This window comes from Ylistrum balloti, unplaced genomic scaffold (genome assembly GCF_031769215.1).
Source record: "Ylistrum balloti isolate Yb309-2 unplaced genomic scaffold, AGI_CSIRO_Ybal_v1 Utg370080, whole genome shotgun sequence".
In the NCBI taxonomy this organism is placed as follows: Eukaryota; Metazoa; Mollusca; class Bivalvia; order Pectinida; family Pectinidae; genus Ylistrum; species Ylistrum balloti.
The window spans coordinates 34142-46893 of NW_026782117.1; positions in this window are offsets into that span (position 1 = coordinate 34142).

The window sequence follows — 12752 nt, forward strand, 5'->3', positions numbered from 1 at the left end:
TTATCTTGAGGATTCAAGGGATACAACACCGGACCGACCAAGGACATTGAGCTTGAACACCGGAAGCACATGCAGTTGTGGAAGAACGAAAGGGGATTGAAGATCCACATGACCAAAATGGGATGTGCACCGATTCTGCGGCTGGCACAACGCACAGGGCAACCTGATGAGACGGAGGAGGAGGTAGTCCAGGACTCAAACCACAGCGACTACAGCGTCCATGAGCCAGACAATGAAGAGGACACACCCAGTGAGGTCTTAGAGGAAGATCATGGGCAACAAGCACCGGTCATAGAACAAACTAGACAGGGACCGGATCATAGCGGCAGGAAAGGAAAGATCAAGTGGCCACCAAGTAACAGCAAGGCAGAATTGAAGAAGTTTGACGAAGACGTGGATGCCATTCTGGCTGCATCATCAGCAGGAGGGGTAGACAGGAAGGTAGAGGGAATGTCAGCTATCATATACAACGTAGGACTCGATAGGTTTGGACTGGAAGAACAAAAACAGCAAGGAAGATCAGTCAATAAGAGCAGGAGACAACAAGAGATTGCAAAACTGAGGAAAGATCTGAGACAATTGGCAAGGCAATACAGGTTAGCATCAGATGAGGAAAAGTCAGCATTGGCAGAACTGAGATCTGGAGCTCGAGAGAAGCTTAAAATCTTGAGAAGGGCCGAGAGGAGTATAAGACGGAGGAAAGAAAGGGCTAGGGCAAGAGCACGATTTACAGCCAACCCCTTTCAGTTCACATCACGTTTGCTGGGTAAGAAAGGATCAGGAACGTTGACAGCTAGAAAGGAAGATGTGGAGGATCACTTGATGGACATGCATAGCGACCCAATGAGAAACGAGGATCTATCTGACTATGAGAAGCTAATCCGCCCTGAAGAACCGGAGCAACCATTCGACGAGTCTGAACCGAAACTCAAGGAAGTGAGGGAAATCATCAGGAAGGCCAGGGCAGGATCATCTCCAGGGCCAAATGGAGTGACCTATAAAGTTTATAAGAACTGTAGCAGACTGACAGTTAGACTCTGAAAGTACCCGAGAATTGTATGGAGAAGAGGACGTTTAGCTGATACCTGGCACCAAGCGGAAGGATGCTTCATACCAAAAGAAGAGAATTCTGAGTTACTCAACCAGTTTCGGACTCCCTACTAAACATCGAGGGGAAGATTTTCCTTGCAATATTGGCAAAATACATGCTGACCATATAGACATATCGGTGCAGAAAGGAGGAGTCCCAGGCGTGTCGGGATGTGTCGAACACACAAGCGTCCTATCACAGATTATTCGGGAAGCAAGGAAACAGAAGGGAGGGCTGGCAGTGATCTGGTTGGATTTAGCCAACGCATATGGGTCGATGCCTCATAAGCTAGTCCAGCTGACCCTCGAGCGTTACCATGTTCCGGAGAAGACCAGACATCTGTTGGAAGATTACTTTGACAGACTTCAGTTAAGGTTCACCCTACGAGATTTTACAACATCGTGGCAGCGCTTGGAGGTGGGGATAGTTACAGGTTGCACTGTGTCAGTTATCCTGTTTTCAGAAGCTGTGACCCTAATGGTGAAGTCAGTCGAGAAGATGAGTAGAGGGCCATGGATGAAAGGAGGTGTGCAGCAACCGCCGTTGAGAGCATTCATGGACGACATGACCATCAGTACCAAGACAGTGATGGAGGCAAAATGGACTCTCGAGGAAATAAAGGATATCATCAGCTGGACTCGGATGAGATTCAAGCCAGGAAAGTCCAGGAGCATGGTATTAAGGAAAGGGAAAGTAAGCAGAGAGGTTTTCAAGATTGGAGAGGACATTATTCCAACAGTCTCCGAGAAACCAGTCAAATGTCTGGGAAAGTATTTTGATGATACTAAGAATGTCAATGATACATTGGAACAGCTGGAGAAGTGGCTAGTGTCAATAGACAGATGTGGTCTGCCAGGAAAATACAAGGCCTGGATCTATCAGCATGGAATTCTACCTCGTGTACTATGGCCTCTATTGGTGTACGACGTACCATTGACAAAAGTGGAAGTGATGGAGCGCAAGGCAAGCAGTTGTCTCGGGAGATGGCTATCAGTCCCTCGAAGCTTCTGCAGTGTGGGGTTATATAGCTGAGGAACAAAGCTCCAGTTGCCGCTGACGTCAATAACAGAGGAATTTATGGTCACCAAGGTCAGACAATTCCTCATGCTTAGAGACAGCAAAGATGAAAAGGTACGAGCAGCGAAGTTCAACAACAGAGCAGGGAAGAAGTGGTCGGCATCACAGACAGTGAAAGATGCAGAGTCGCGTCTTCGACACGCAGACATTGTTGGCAGTGTAGCTGTGGGAAGAACAGGATTAGGAGCAACACCAACAGCTAGATGGGGACCAGCCTCAACTGTAGACCGACGACACATGATCGAGAGGGAAGTACGAGCCATGGAAGAGCAGTCTCGTATGGTCAAGGCGGTTGGCATGAAGAAACAAGGAAGTTGGATGAACTTGGATGAAGCTGACATGGAAAGACATTTGGTATACTGAACCACAGAGGCTACAATTTAAGCTCAAGTCAGTATACGATGTCTTGCCGAGTCCAACAAACCTGGCAACGTGGGGGCTGTCAGATGATCCAAGCTGCAAGCTTTGCGGGAGACCAGGTAACTTGGACCACATCCTTTCTTCTTGCTCAGTCGCCTTGACAGATGGACGATACACCTGGCGACATGATAAGGTTTTGTCCGTCATTGCAGATGCCATGGAAAAGTGCATGAGGAAACCAAAAAGGGGCAAGGGAAAGCTGAAATTTATAAACTTTGTCCGGGCAGGAGAGCCTACCACAGGAGGGACCGTTGAAGTGACTGGGCTACTAGAAACAGCAGGGGATTGGCAGCTGAAAGCAGACCTGAACGGTCGTATGCAGTTTCCACCAGAGGTAGCAGTTACAAATCAAAGGCCAGACATCGTCATCCGGTCTTTGTCCACTAAACAGGCTGTCCTGGTGGAACTTACTGTGCCATGGGAAGAAAAAATGGATGAAGCCTATGAGCGCAAGAAGAATAAGTATCAGGATCTAGTGGAGGACTGCCAACACAGACGATGGAAAGTATGGTGCTTTCCAGTAGAGGTGGGTAGCAGAGGATTTGTGGGCCAGTCGATGTGGAGGGCTATGCGGGTCATAGGCATCATTGGTGCAGACAGGCGGCAGCTCATAAGCTGTCTCTGTAAAGAAGCTGAGATGGCTTCATTGTGGTTATGGAGGAAGAGAGAGAAGTGGATCAAACATCAGAGATCTCGAGAAACATCGGAGATATAACATTGTAGGAGGTGGCATATGAACATTTAATAACATCAAGTAAAACGCCACCTGTGTCACTAGCGGATAGCCAAGTGGTTCCGGGCTGGGACCTGATCAACCCAGTCGGCGCACTTCTGGAGGTTGTCGTGGACAGCGCCGAAACAACCGAGGAAGGAGGATCCACCTGATGACGGGACCATAACACATCTACACCATCAAGATATTTATAGGTAGTTGTGTCTACATATGACGAAAAAATTATAGAAATCTGTAGGGGCTAAATGTTGACCCCACCTTTGTATCTAATGATTAGCACTTGAGTCTAACAAATCTATGCTCTGACATATTTTCTTTGGTAGAATCAGGACAGGATAACTGGCGATTTCAATTAAGCAACACTGACAATCCAGCTTACCACACTTGGAATTTTTTTCTTTCCTGTCATAAGTTTCTCGTTGTGTAAAACCTCTAACAATGTTGGAGTACCCGCCATCTGCTCTGAGCACTATCGATTATACTTTTTGTCACTGGACCTTCAAATACAAAGTACAGGTTTACCTTGGAGAGTGTCATGTATTAAAAGAAGGTTATTTTGAACTACATTTTAACTTTTACCGTACATCATAGAAACAAGCTTCTGTGTGTTCTAACTCCCACACTACTTGTCACAGGAACATCACACTTGAGGCGATGTGTCATGTATAAATAGTAGGTCACTCTGACCCACATTTGACCTTTGAGATATGTCAGTTTTGAGCTCAATTTTGTTCTTGTCACTTGAACTTCATACTTGAGGTGTGGATTCACCTCTGAGAGGTGATGTGTTGTGTATAACAAGTAGGTCACTTTGAACTACATTTGATTTTCATTCATCACAAAAACTTAAGCTTAATCACCTTCCTTACTTTCATACTTCACTGAATTGCCTTGTTGGTGTTACCATATTATTTATTTGCCTGTTGATAAACAAAGAGGAGAAAAGAACTGGGAATGATCCATCAGATAAAAGGACTGATTATGAAAGTGAGCATCAAGATTCTTCTGGTATTGCTTAACATAATGAGATGTTGTAAAACATTTTGTGCTAGAATATACATGTATCAGTTAGAGTTAGAAATAAATAGGTGAGGGATATTTCCCCCTTTGCTCATTTGTTAAAGTATTGGTGAAGTATATCAGAGGTCATTTTGCTCAGATTTTAACCTTATTGAAAGTGTTTAAATTGTATTATTTTCTGTCAAATTATCTTAATCTAGACATATGACAAATGAATTGAAATCAATCATTTATTCCACATTTGTTGTAGTCCTAAACAATTAATAGGTTTGCCTAGATAGTCTGTACTCTGATATAATTGTGAAATCCAACTTTTAAGTAGGCCAAACACATTGACTGACAATTAAACCATGAATAGTTTACATTCTATGATATTTGTTTAATTGAAAAAGTACATAAAATTTGTACACAAGCTCTGTAACCGGAATAATTGAGACATCATGTGACCCTCCACTCCAAATCAACAGATTATTCTTCTAACTTATTATGAGCAATGTAATCAACAATACTTCTCATTCAGTAGTCACCAGAACTAAGCACATTGTAAAGTAGTAACGCATTCTGACCCTCTATCATTATACTGCTCAAGGAAATGTGATATTCTTTCATAGAAGAGTATACATGACCAAAATGTCAAAAGTGGTTTGTTCGATAGGTACAAACGAGCTTCAAAATGCAGAATATCAGAAGACGGATATTGATAGTAAATGAGAATTTGGGGTGGGTAAGATGTAGGGACTTTTCATTTTCTACTAGTTTTTTTTAGCTCACCTTGCCTGAAGGCAAGTGAGCAACAATAGATACTGCGACGTGGAATGTCTGTTCCATCTCTCAGCTTTTTCTACAAAATGCTACTAGCCATGGACGTCTGAGGGGATTTTGACAAAATTTGGTCAGAAGCCTCTCTTGGACAAAGGGAACATTTTTTGTATAAATGGTGTGTCCTGGCCCTCAGGGCCAGAGGGATGGGGCTTAAATGGGGAAATTTGGCAAGTCCTTTAAACTTTTTAGAGAGTTGAGTTGTTGTATTAGAATTGGGTTATAGGTCCACGTTAGACACTCTTTGTTGAAAAAGTTAACGAAAGCGTCGTGAAAGGGGGGGTAATTCAAACGGATCGTAATACTTTCTTCGTCTATGTATCCGGTAATCTAGTGTTGCCTCACGTTCAGGTAAATGTCTTGTATGACCACTTTCAACTCATCGCCTTCCCGCATCAGACAAAATGAACCCTTACTTCTGGTTAACGTTATCCTAATAGCTACGTTGTTGATTAAGTATCTCTCTTGAACAAACGAATCCTAATGTTATCTGCCTATCAGTTCGACTGTATTGCTTGTCGCTGTCAGTAATTTCCTTTCGGTGTAACCGTGATTTTCGGCTCCGATAGTGTCCATTTTAGTAATCGTGTCTTTATACCACATACTTCCCGTCAACTGAGATTCTTTGGCAGCCGGACCAAAGCACAAGAGAGTTTTCATGTAAGCTCCATAAGCATACTTTTTGTTCGGTGAAGAAACGAGTTTTTCGTTCAGACTCACGCTGACATCCGAAAAGGGTTATGCAACCATAAATTTGTGCTGAAACCGTCGTACTATTTGTGCTTTGACGTATAGGAAGGTATTTTCCGGCTCCGGAAATGTTAAATTCATAAGGTCCGCTGTCTTTTACTGCAGCTACGATCCTATCTGATGCCAATAGTCGTCTCTTTTATGAGTGGGAGGTACAAACAGACCTAATTCCGATTTCATGCATTTTTTTTTCAAATTTCAATCAAATTTGCTGCACGTCTGGCGAAGCAAACCAATAACGAAAATTTCCTTGAAAATGATGCATAAATATAGTTTAGTTTTTGGAGGTGGGGGATCATGCATCGAAAATATCCCTCTGTCATGTTTTCCTCGCGTTTTCGTTCTTCCCGGAGGTCCGAGACTTTGCAAAGCTTTGAGTTTGAGTCGGTGTTTGCTTCGGAAACTTGTTTTCTAGTCGACGTTTTAATATCCTCACCACTCAAAAAATCTTGCGCCAAATGCATGCCTGTTCGCCCAAAATCTTAACACCAGAATTTGTTACGGCCGCCACGGCTTTCATTCCCGATCTTATTAGAGGAGCGGCCGACCTGAAGATACTATGACACTATAGTGATCTGGACCCAATCTCAGATCAATTCAACATGGTAGCGTGTAGGCTGTCACAATAAATAGATAAATAACGATTAGTCTTCATCAGGGTTTGATGTTCATTCCATCTGCATTCAGGACTAAGTTATGTTCCTATCAGTAACTCCCAAGTTATCCAGTTAAATTGTTATATTTCTTGGTAAACTGCTTTCCCGTTTTAATTCAAACTGATATTGACATCACTTTGACCTGGACTTTTCTTGTCATCCAATTCAGTATAATCAGATAACTAAGTAATCACAATAACTAATGAAGAATGATCCAATAGCATCAGACTATCCTATGGTTCCTTGAACAAGTCATGTTTAGATATGTAGCTCAGCTGTAAAGAAAACCAGAAGAGTGTGTAAAGTTCAATTTTTAATTAGACAATGCATTCCATATGAGAAGAAAAATAGTTCTACCAGACTAACAAAATCTTTCACACTTAAATAGTTAATTTCTACAACTCCATGTTTTCAAGTAAGACGAACAATATTATTACTATTATATTAGCTTTCCTGACAGAAAATTAACGCATTAATGAGAAGGATTAAAGCTTACATTAAAATAGACAAAATATTTACATATACAAGTTAGGGAAAATACACATGCACTCTAGGTCTGGTCACTACACACTTCCAGAACAAACATTTACATACTTAGATAAAATAAGAAAAAAAAACTAGCATTTATATATTCCAGACTTCTTATTCCTTCTCACAAAAATAGACTTCTTATTCTTACTAACAAAAATGCACTTTTAGTACAAACGCGTTTTTACTAAGTTAAATACAAATATTCTATCATAATACATAATTCTCAATATATCTTTCTCACTACTAAGCCTAGTGTAAAATAGATCAACATTCTTCGGTCAAGCACTTGATAAGGTAACCACAGACCGGGAATTAGAAATTACCCAGTGATAAAAATACCACCCGCCCATCCCTAATAGAACGAATTGTCCGGCTACTGTCCTAGTACGTTTACCATAATTATTATTGTAAAATATTAAATCATTAAAAAGAACTTCTCGATAGATCTTAAATAATATATTATCAGTAATACCACCCCCGACATTTCACAGGACAAAAGACAGACCGCATCGGGCCTAGGAATTCGCCAAGCTACCCGGCGGATAGTACAAACACAGCAAACATACAACACACACCTTTACTAGCTGAAAACTACTGTCAAACTGAATCCGGTTGGAAAAGACCAACAGACGCGGGTCGGTTTACACGTGCTGATGTTCTAATATCGGTTTTTCCATCGGAATACCGAGATCCCATAACAAGGACAAATTTATAAAGAATAACTACATTACTTCTACTACTGTAATTTATACTTGCTTGATTTACAAAAGTCTTCCCGTAAACACATTGAAAACACTGCAGTCATATCAATTCTATAAATAATTTCTACAAGTGTGCACACAGTTAATGCGTCACTTCCGGTCAAAACAAAGCATGGCACAGTAGAAACTCTCCCTACATGTTACTGATAATATTTCAGCACTTTCCTCAATCACGATGGATAACAACTATCCAGAAGCATTTACACATTTCTAATAAAGATTTAGGTATTAGATTTATTTTTTATTTACCGCATATTAATATTTATATGCGTAACATATAGTGATACTTGGTTAATTACCATTCTGTCACAATACCTTTAAGAATACCCCCTAATCCGTGTCCTCGCTTTATTTTAACTCATCTAAAAACGTCACCCCCATCTCCGGCTTGATTTAAAGGGGCTATTTAGTCAAGCATCATTTTTTTTATTCAGCTGGAAATGAAAATATATATGTCCAGACTAACAAATCTGTACATAATAGTTTTCTCCAACGGTGCCAATGTACAGTGTGGTCAGTTTAAAATCTGGTGAAGCCCCTGCCAAACGATTATTCTGAACATGTCGTCGTGCGATACAATTCCTTTTGCTCTCCACAGATATTCCAAAGTACGAAAGCCGCCTGAGGTCATATGAAAGTCAGACCAAAGGCTTTTCACTGTCGGATAAAAACCTTTTTCACGCCGAAGCTCCTGGATTGAACTGCACTGATGCGACGTTTTCTCTACCACCGACGATCATTTCTAACCACAATTCGCCTTAGTTCACTTTAAACCAAGAATGAGGATATCTAATTTCGGCTAAACCGATTTCCCAAGAGCCATTGAGGTCAAGAAATTGTGATAATCGGGTAATGGTAGCGGTCAAAGTATTATTGAGGAAATATTCCAATGAACTGTTACTAGGTAGGGTTATGTAAAGCATGGTGTTTCTTTGGGATGGAGATATTATGCAATAGAAAGCCAATACTGCTGTTCAACAATACAATCCATCAAGACCCTTGTTAATCGCCAACACTTAAATGATAGATGCTACAAGCAATTAAACTGTACAGAAAGACGATTTGACAAAAGAAAAAAAATTCTCTCGTGGTAATTTCTGACCAAATAATAACTACTTTGTATCTACACTAGACGTTTTGTCCTTAGACTCGAACATCGTTTTAGTGTGCACATTTTTCGGTTCTGTTTTGTTTTCAAATATATAGAATTGTTTAGTCCTTTTGACAAGCTTTTCTTTTGATATGTTAATCCATGGGCTTGTATCTTGGCCAGCTTTCCAAAGTTTCCAATATCGGAGACGGGAAGTTGACATTTTAATAAGATTTAATAAGATATATAATGGACGCAGGCTATAAGTCTCTATATCCATATGAATAAAATTTATAAAGTGACATCAAATGGCCATGTATCGAATATTAGAATTAATTAAAAAGGCATTTGTTCAAGTTTTCAATGTTCATCGAGTTTTATTTCGAACTGCTTTACTGGGTGACGTCATAAGATGGCGATCTGCACTGTTCACTTTTGAACGACTCTACCAAGAAATGTTGTTTTTATATACCTGTGCGTGTCATTTACGGTGGGTACCAGTCTGACATTTTGCCATTATGCTGAAGTGTCCGTTAATATGAAAATTTGTGCCCTGTGTACACTCACATGAAGAGAATTCCCGTCTGTTGTAACCGACCAGCTACTGTTCTTTGTTCGACCGTTCGGCCGTCTTGTTTACGTGTCACTACATGTTTGCCACTTACAATTTTATAGACTACGAGAAAAGTTTCTCTTTGAACATTCAAATTTATTATCTTCACTATGTCTGAGCCCAGTACCCCGGCAGGTTCTAGCAAGCGGAAATCTCCCGACACTGTGTCCCCCGGAATGTCCGATCGCCCAGCCCACAGAAGGAGAAATTCCTTCTCGGGTGGAGAGGAGGGCCCTTCTCTCCAGCTTGACGTAGGTAAAGGCAAGACAATTGACCTAACTAGACTGATACATTCAACCTTATCTAGTCCTTCATTTGTTTCCGACATAGCACCTGCATGGGCAGAGGCGTGCGTACCTCATCTCCGGGAAACATTCCAATCTATTGTTTGTGATACAATGGCGGACATGATCTTACCACTTCAACAGACAATACATGACCAGGCCGCTGAAATCAGTGAACTTAAACAGTCTAATGTTTCCCTCTCCACTAAGTGTTCGACTCTTGAGAGCAAGGTTGATTCCCTCACATCTCAAGTTGAGGAACTCGAACAATACGGCAGGAAGAATAGCCTTCGTTTTCACAATGTCTGGTTAACCGGAAATCAACAGACCTTCACTGACACAGTCATTATTGACATTTGTAAATCCAAACTAAATGTTAATCTCCGACCTGAAGATATCCAGAGGTCTCATGTCAACCCAACCCAGATGGAAATCACCAAATTATTTGCCGATTCAATAGTTGGAATCTGAAAAACTCTGTGTACAAAAACAAAAAAAATATTAAAGAATAACCCCTCTAAGCTCTTCATCACCGAAGATTTAACCAAATCCAGACAAGCAACAGTAAAGGATCTAGGTCGAGCTAAATGGGCTAAAACCATCGACTCTTACTGGACCAGTGATGGGAGGATCTTTAGAGACTCTGAAAAGATTCTCATCAAAAACATCAACCATCTCCATACCATCATCCCAACTCTCCGCAATGCCTCTGCATAAACTGTAATGCAGTACTTTCAGTACATTGAATTCGTTTTACGCGAGTCGCAGCATCATCAGCATGATCCCACGTATTTCTATATTTCCGTTGGTACCTCGGAAATAATCATCGATCGTACGAACTTTTTAATCTACAATCATGTTGTAATACAAACAAGTCATACTTATCCTAAGTCCGTGTTTATACCTTACTTTATTGATTGATGCACTAGTACTGTACATACACACCGTCCGGTAACAACACCTCCCCCCCCCCCCCCCAACCCCCGCAACCCCCGCCCAATGTTCATCCGGTATCACAAGGTATTGATATTGATTATCTCCCCTTCATGTACTATATGTACATTCAGTATTGAATCTGATTGATGTAGACACTACGACATTCGTAGCCTCCTCCCTCGATCATCCTCCAATATTGGGTGTAGTTCATAGAGCTATTATACCAGCAGTTTCACCTAAAATACATACACAATGTGCATACTGTATAGATTGATGTATTGCCACTACACCTTCCCTAGCCCATACTATACTGTATCGTACATACTATACTGTATCGATTGATGTATAGCCCCCTCCACCCTCCCTTGCCAATACTATACTGTATCGATTGATGTATAGTCCCCTCCATCCTCCCCTGCCCATACTATACTGTATTGATTGATGTTTAGCCCCCTCCTCCCTCTCTAGTACATACTATACTGTATCTACTGATGTATAGCCCTCTCCACCCTCCCTTGCCCATACTATACTGTATTGATTGATGTATAGTCCCATCCACCCTCCCTTGCCCATACTATACTGTATTGATTGATGTAGAGACCCCTCCTCCCTCTCTAGTACATACTATACTGTATCTACTGATGTATAGCCCTCTCCACCCTCCCTTGCCCATACTATATTGTATCTACTGATGTATAACCCTCTCCACCCTCCCGTGTCCATACTTTACTGTATCGATTGATGTATAGTCCCCTCCACCCTCCCTTGCCCATACTATACTGTATCGATTGATGCATAGTCCCCTCCACCCTCCCTTGCCCATACTATACTGTATCGATTGATATATAGCCCCCTCCTCCCTCTCAAGTACATACTATACTGTATCTACTGATGTATAGCCCTCTCCACCCTCCCGTGTCCATACTTTACTGTATCGATTGATGCATAGTCCCCTCCACCCTCCCTTGCCCATACTATACTGTATCGATTGATATATAGCCCCCTCCTCCCTCTCAAGTACATACTATACTGTATCTACTGATGTATAGCCCTCTCCAGTATCGATTAATGTATAGTCCCCTCCACCCTCCCTTGCCCATACTATGCTGTATAGATTGATGTATAGTCCCCTCCACCCTCCCTTGTCCATACTATACTGTATAGATTGATGTATAGTCCCCTCCCTTGCCCATACTATACTGTATTGACTGATGTATAGTCCCCTCCACCCTCCCTTAGCCCATAATATACTGTATCGATTGATGTATAGTCCCCTCCACCCTCCCTTGCCCATACTATACTGTATCGATTGATGTATAGTCCCCCCCACCCTCCCTTGCCCATACTATACTGTATCTACTGATGTATAGCCCTCTCCACCCTCCCGTGTCCATACTTTACCGTATCGATTAATGTATAGTCCCCTCCACCCTCCCTTGCCCATACTATACTGTATCGATTGATGTATAGTCCCCTCCACCCTCCCTTGCCCATACTATACTGTATCGATTGATGTATAGTCCCCTCCACCCTCCCTTGCCCATACTTTACCGTATCGATTGATGTATAGTCCCCTCCACCCTCCCTTGCCCATACTTTACTGTATCTACTGATGTATAGTCCCCTCCCTTGCCCATACTATACTGTATCTACTGATGTATAGTCCCCTCCACCCTCCCTTGCCCATACTATACTGTATCTACTGATGTATAGTCCCCTCCACCCTCCCTTGCCCATACTATACTGTATCTACTGATGTATAGTCCCCTCCACCCTCCCTTGCCCATACTATACTGTATCGTAAAAACTATACTGAAACGAATGAGGCATAGACCCCACCCCCTACCCTTGAACATACTATACTGTATCGATTGATGTATAGTCCCCTCCACCCTCCCTTGCCCATACTATACTGTATCGATTGATGTATAGTCCCCCCCACCCTCCCTTGCCCATACTATACTGTATCTAC